Source organism: Schistocerca serialis, chromosome 4 (assembly GCF_023864345.2).
Source record: "Schistocerca serialis cubense isolate TAMUIC-IGC-003099 chromosome 4, iqSchSeri2.2, whole genome shotgun sequence".
NCBI classification, from domain to species: domain Eukaryota; kingdom Metazoa; phylum Arthropoda; class Insecta; order Orthoptera; family Acrididae; genus Schistocerca; species Schistocerca serialis.
In genome coordinates, this window is record NC_064641.1 from 108,476,505 (window position 1) to 108,483,408 (window position 6,904).

At 43.9% G+C, this 6,904-nt stretch overlaps 1 non-coding gene across 1 annotated transcript; it reads left to right on the forward strand.

Moving 5' to 3' along the window:
• The first annotated feature begins 3,174 nt into the window (after positions 1–3,174).
• On the forward strand, positions 3,175–3,249 carry Trnat-ugu (transfer RNA threonine (anticodon UGU)). Its single transcript has one exon. It is a non-coding gene; the product is annotated as a tRNA-Thr (tRNA).
• The last annotated feature ends 3,655 nt before the right edge of the window (positions 3,250–6,904 follow it).

Below are 6,904 nucleotides of genomic sequence, written 5' to 3' on the forward strand. Positions count from 1 at the left end.
AACTAGCTAGAAGAACCAAATAATTTGTTACTTTCTTACAAAATATAATGATATAGCTGGAATGAAACCTTCTTATTGTTCTAAATTACACAGTCAAATATATCAGTTACATTTGTATAGTCTTTAGTCCATTGCAATATAGTACATACTGCTAAGAAATACAGCCAGACTTACAAATTAGAACACAGAAAATTATTGTAAAATAATAATCAAGTACTATTTTTTGTCATTGATGATGTGATAAACTTAGTGGACTACTTTGAAAAATATTTTATATTCAATGTGATAAACTTAGTGAACTACTTTGAAAAATATTTTATATTTAATGTGTCAAATCAAACTCGCTATAAACTTTCAGAAATGAACTGTTACCAGCGTTATTTTAACGTGTGTTAGTGTCCATTGGTAAAAACTGAAAGAGTGCTATACAAAGATTCCTAAAGAACACTAGGGATATTTAAACAAAAGTGAAAATTTAAGCAGAATGGTACAATTAAGACATTGGTAATGCAAATATATTTCATAGCAAGCTTATTTTATAGGCTCACTGTGACCTTGCGACAGAATTTTCCATCAACAGGTTCAGTTAAAGTCATACATTTTTACTGCACTGTCTCACCATTTCATATTTATATTTTACTAAAAATTTTATCTTGCTCAAATTTTAGGTATCATGAAATAATAAAGTAACTTTGGAAGGACACTAAAATGATAGACATTTCAGAAGTGCAACTCAGTAAATATATTTTTGGCTCATAAAAATGTTATTCTTGTAGGCGAATTTTGTTTCACATAACAATAAAAGTCCTGTCATTGCAAGACCTTAATACTAGCCTAATCCTTCATTATAATATTTAGCATTAATGAATGGTTCTCTAGCAAAAGCTGCATTTAATGTCACCTATGAAGTTTTGGCAATGCTGAGACCTAAGGATGCTACTGTTTGGATTACAATTATCTGTCACTGGAGACTATAAAAAATTGGACCCAAATTAAAATTTTTCTTGTATTAACAGAAAATGTCTTTTACCGCTAAGACTGCAGCCTTGTTTATTAGTTAATAAGGAAATATAGTAATGACAGTATCTTATGTATTAAAAGATAACAGCAGGAGGAGAAACGTCTTTGCTGATCAAAAACATAATAGTAACTAATGAGATGAGCGTGCTGATTTGGATGACAGACCTGACATCTCATATAAAGCTATGAAATAGCTGAACAGGCTTGTACTAATTTCCTGCAAACAGTTTGCTGTGTACTAAACTTTTGTGCACTGTGAAGTTCCAAATAAATACTAGCAAGTTAAAGACACCAGAAATAGACAATAGCGGCTTCACTCACCCCCTCCCCCCCCCCCCCACACACACTTCGATACTCCTTGGGTTCCTGTTTTGTGTTGCAGTAGACCAGGCCTGACCAAACAGTGCTCCTGCCACGCTACATTCCTCCCTGGCACTCCTAGCACAGTGGCGAGGGGTCTGAGGACGAGGAGGAACAGGAAGAGGACAGCGGAGGCTGCAGCAGCCTGCCGCCACTTGAGCAAAGCATTAAGCACTTTGCTGACGATACTACTTGCATTAAATTAGATTTACATTCTGCATTAGAAATGATGTGGCGTCTACACACTTGTCTAAAAAATTAAAAAGTGGAGAAGCCACATTGTCAATGCTGAATGGGGACTGTCTTACTTTTCATACCGTTTAAGGGTCGTGCAAAGTGCTTAATATGCCATCGCGATATTATGGGCTGGTAAAACACTTACTGGACCGTCATTACAACATCAGAAAATATGACACACTTCTCTTCTGACGACTGAGAGTGAAATAGGGAAAAACTGAGTCGAGGGTAAGTAAGAGTGCTTACAAAATCGTTTGCGGTTAGCAGCATGTATGGCTTGAATTCATTAGGTGTCTTAATGCAAAGGCAGAATCATTTGGCACGTATGGCGGGCAATGTTGATGGAATAAAAAAAAAAGGTAATCCTATGGAAAACCCAGCTTCGAGTTCAAGACATGGGACATTTTCCATAATTCAAGGCAGTCACTTGTGGTCCAGAGCATGACTGACTCGTTGTAGTAGTTGAAACATTCGACCATGATTTCTCAAAGAGATTCCAAGACATTGCACTACTGAAGACAGATTGCGATTTATTTTGACTGCTAATATAACTCATTACTTTCAACTTGAGTGGATAGGCGTACTGTGTAGCACCAGCTCAACGATCTGTTAGTCCAATCCAAGTACTTGCAAGATTTCTATAAACTCTCACCCCAAGAGCAACATCCTCGACAGCACAGAGATGCTGTGACAGTTATTTCAATCTTTGGTTAAACACATGTGTGGGAACTTTTTTTCTTTTATGAAACTGATAATGGCCTGCCAGCGTTCAGGTTTGACAGATTTTAATCTCCATAACTCTGTGCGTCTGACTGTATTATCATACTCCTAGATATATTACATATTAAAATCAAAATGCGTATAAATTTATGAACATCAGAACGTTGTGTTAAGTGGCTGCATGTAAAGCTTTTTGTACCTCCGCTAACCATATTAGCACTAGCTAATGCACTTCTTTAATCAAGCAATAAAAGTTATTGCTTTGACAGAAAAATAAAAGGTTGAACATAAACACAGATGATAAATGAAATGATAACTAAATCCAGACCCTAAGCTGCCGACAGCTGTTGATATACATCAACGGGGACAGTTGAAAATGTGTGCCCCGACCGGGACTCGAACCCAAGAGCTCCTGCTTGAACGGCAGAAGCTCTATCCATCTCAGCCACGCAGGGGACAGCGGACAGTGCGACTGCAGGGATTCATCCCTTGCACGCTCCCCGTGAGACCCACATTACCAACTTAATGTCCACACACTACATTCGTAGTGCCCCTGCCCATTACACTCATCACTCGCGGCAGAGAATCTTACCGAGTATGTCCGAAAGAACAGATACCATCTTCATATAGTTAAGGCTAACCGGCCATTGACCTTCTACTGTGCGGATGCACACGCATTGCCCGAACTCTTACGGGACTAGGTAAGGTTGTCTGCCGTGAGTAATAAGTGTAATGGGCAGGGGCACTACGAATGTAGTGTGTGGACATTAAGTTGGGAATGTGGGTCTCACGGGGAGCGTACGAGGGATAAATCCCTGTAGTCGCACTATCCTCTGTGCCCTCGGTAGCTCAGATGGATAGAGCGTCTGCCATGTAAGCAGGAGATCCCGGGTTCGAGTCCCGGTCGGGGCACACATTTACAACTGTCCCCGTTGATGTAAACTCCTGGAAATTGAAATAAGAACACCGTGAATTCATTGTCCCAGGAAGGGGAAACTTTATTGACACATTCCTGGGGTCAGATACATCACATGATCACACTGACAGAACCACAGGCACATAGACACAGGCAACAGAGCATGCACAATGTCGGCACTAGTACAGTGTATATCCACCTTTCGCAGCAATGCAGGCTGCTATTCTCCCATGGAGACGATCGTAGAGATGCTGGATGTAGTCCTGTGGAACGGCTTGCCATGCCATTTCCACCTGGCGCCTCAGTTGGACCAGCGTTCGTGCTGGACGTGCAGACCGCGTGAGACGACGCTTCATCCAGTCCCAAACATGCTCAATGGGGGACAGATCCGGAGATCTTGCTGGCCAGGGTAGTTGACTTACACCTTCTAGAGCACGTTGGGTGGCACGGGATACATGCGGACGTGCATTGTCCTGTTGGAACAGCAAGTTCCCTTGCCGGTCTAGGAATGGTAGAACGATGGGTTCGATGACGGTTTGGATGTACCGTGCACTGTTCAGTGTCCCCTCGACGATCACCAGTGGTGTACGGCCAGTGTAGGAGATCGCTCCCCACACCATGATGCCGGGTGTTGGCCCTGTGTGCCTCGGTCGTATGCAGTCCTGATTGTGGCGCTCACCTGCACGGCGCCAAACACGCATACGACCATCATTGGCACCAAGGCAGAAGCGACTCTCATCGCTGAAGACGACACGTCTCCATTCGTCCCTCCATTCACGCCTGTCGCGACACCACTGGAGGCGGGCTGCACGATGTTGGGGCGTGAGCGGAAGACGGCCTAACGGTGTGCAGGACCGTAGCCCAGCTTCATGGAGACGGTTGCGAATGGTCCTCGCCGATACCCCAGGAGCAACAGTGTCCCTAATTTGCTGGGAAGTGGCGGTGCGGTCCCCTACGGCACTGCGTAGGATCCTACGGTCTTGGCGTGCATCCGTGCGTCGCTGCGGTCCGGTCCCAGGTCGACGGGCACGTGCACCTTCCGCCGACCACTGGCGACAACATCGATGTACTGTGGAGACCTCACGCCCCACGTGTTGAGCAATTCGGCGGTACGTCCACCCAGCCTCCCGCATGCCCACTATACGCCCTCGCTCAAAGTCCGTCAACTGCACATACGGTTCACGTCCACGCTGTCGCGGCATGCTACCAGTGTTAAAGACTGCGATGGAGCTCCGTATGCCACGGCAAACTGGCTGACACTGACGGCGGCGGTGCACAAATGCTGTGCAGCTAGCGCCATTCGACGGCCAACACCGCGGTTACTGGTGTGTCCGCTGTGCCGTGCGTGTGATCATTGCTTGTACAGCCCTCTCGCAGTGTCCGGAGCAAGTATGGTGGGTCTGACACACCGGTGTCAATGTGTTCTTTTTTCCATTTCCAGGAGTGTATATCAACGCCTGTCGGGCAGCTTAGGATCTTGATTTAATGATCGTTTCATTCTAGAGCGCTACACGTGATAAAAGTCTGTTAATAAAGATACGCTGTAATTTTCGCTCTAAGAAGTAGTTGCACTGTGTTGCAGACACGTCTTCCTAAGTTTCCCGCGTGTGTAGCCTTCAGCACACGGGCGTCCCACCCACACAATTGCTCGGAATAGTGCAGTGGAGGGGGAAGCCGGAGCGGTGGAGCGCATATTTTGACCAGGCCTGGTCTAGATCGATAGAAGCTTAAAGTGAAAACATTAAAAATAAAAACAAGGAGACTAAAACAGCTTAATTTCCTTGTGCTTAAAAGTATTTTCCACGTATCGAATGCCTAGAAAAAATGTTACTATATTTTATACACATCATGATCACTGTCTACTGCCTTAACGCCTGAACTTCAAAAAACGAGAAATATCAATTTTTATGGCGAAAAAGGTGAACAAATTGAGTAAAGTCCAAAAATGAAGAACTTTTATCGGGTTCTTGCAGGAACACTTCTACAGTTATGTTACTAAACTTTGACGAAATTTTCGGCTGATAATAAAACGTTATTAGGCAAAGTGTAATATACAAAGTAATAACATAAGATGTAAAATACTATGAATGGCAAGGATGTATACGACTGACAGAAGGATTGATATTTCCGGTACAAAAATCCTTACTAAACTGCCTGCATGTACGAAGAAAAATTGGGAATACTCAAAAATTAAAATGTTGGTTAACAATGTATCTTATAGCACTATGTACATATTATCTAAATACTGAAAGTCCGGGGCTCAAAATCTCAGTCAGTACTGTAGTAAATGAAGTTTTTATTCATGCAGCACTTAAGTTAAAACGTCAATCAGGCAATTAGGCACACATTCTATAGATGTTATGTTCTAAGGAATCAGGAAACAAATTGAACAACTGAGGAAGCTCAAGATTATTTTTAGTGCAACAACCCTGCCTTACACTGTGTAAATTGTTTGCATTTGACAAATTTAAGTATAAACATAGTAAAGTAAACGACTTTGAACTAAGCAAGATGTCGTCAATGTTAGCAATGAATTCATCCATATCTACATTTCTAGTCCGGAAGCCACCTTCCAGTAGATGGTGAAAAGTACTTCTGCTATCCCTCGATGAATAGCTCTCTTCGTAATGATTTCAGAGCATTTTATTACGAGTGACGCGATGTCCGTACTCAGCTAGAAATAAACGAGGAGACTGATTCGTTGTCTGTACCCGGTGGGGCTGAAGCTACGGGGTTTATAAGCAAAAGGTAACTGCACTACGGTGAGAGCTGTCTTAGCGAACGAAAAATCTACGACTGGATAAATCATTTTAAAAGTGTTCGGGTACGAACGTCGAGGCTGCTTAACGAAGGACTTGCGATAATAGTCGTGACAGATCTGATAGTAACGCGGATAAGGAGAATGTTAGGAGTGCTTCGGTATATGCAAGCATGCATGCATTTCTGAGCCAACGGCCTTGCCGCAGTGGTGACACCGGTTCCCAGCAGATCACCGACCTTAAGCGCTGTCGGGCTGGGCTAGCACTTGGATGGGTGACCATCCTGTCTGCCGAGCGCTGTTGGCACGCGGGGCGCGCTCAGCCCTTGTGAGGCAAACTGAGGAGCTATTTGATTGAGAAGTAACGGCTCCGGCCTCGGAAACTGACATACGGCCGGGAGAGCAGTGTGCTGACCACATGACCCTCCATATTCGCATACAGTGACGCCTATGAGCTGAGGATGACACGGCGGCCTGTCAGTACCGTTGGACCTTCAGGGCCTGTTCGAGAGAGAGAGAGAGAAATGCTTTCCTGAACCTTCACGAAGCTTGTTCTCTTGGGGTATCACGTGAGCTGACAGACACGAACAAGAACGTTTGCAAATGCCGAAATGACACGTAAGCCGTTTTGAAAAGCCAGGAGAAGCCTCTCTCATTCGTATAATAACCGTTGGTAAGATATAAGTTCATCACTACGAACGAAAGAATAATAGGCCCAGACCTATGTGGGAAGGTCCATCTTTTCCTACAACATCCGTCTTCTCCTACAAAAAAAATGGTTCAAATGGCTCTGAGCACTATGGGACTTAACTGCTGTGGTCATCAGTCCCCTCGAACTTAGAACTACTTTAACATAACTAACCTAAGGACATCACACACATCCATGCCCGAGG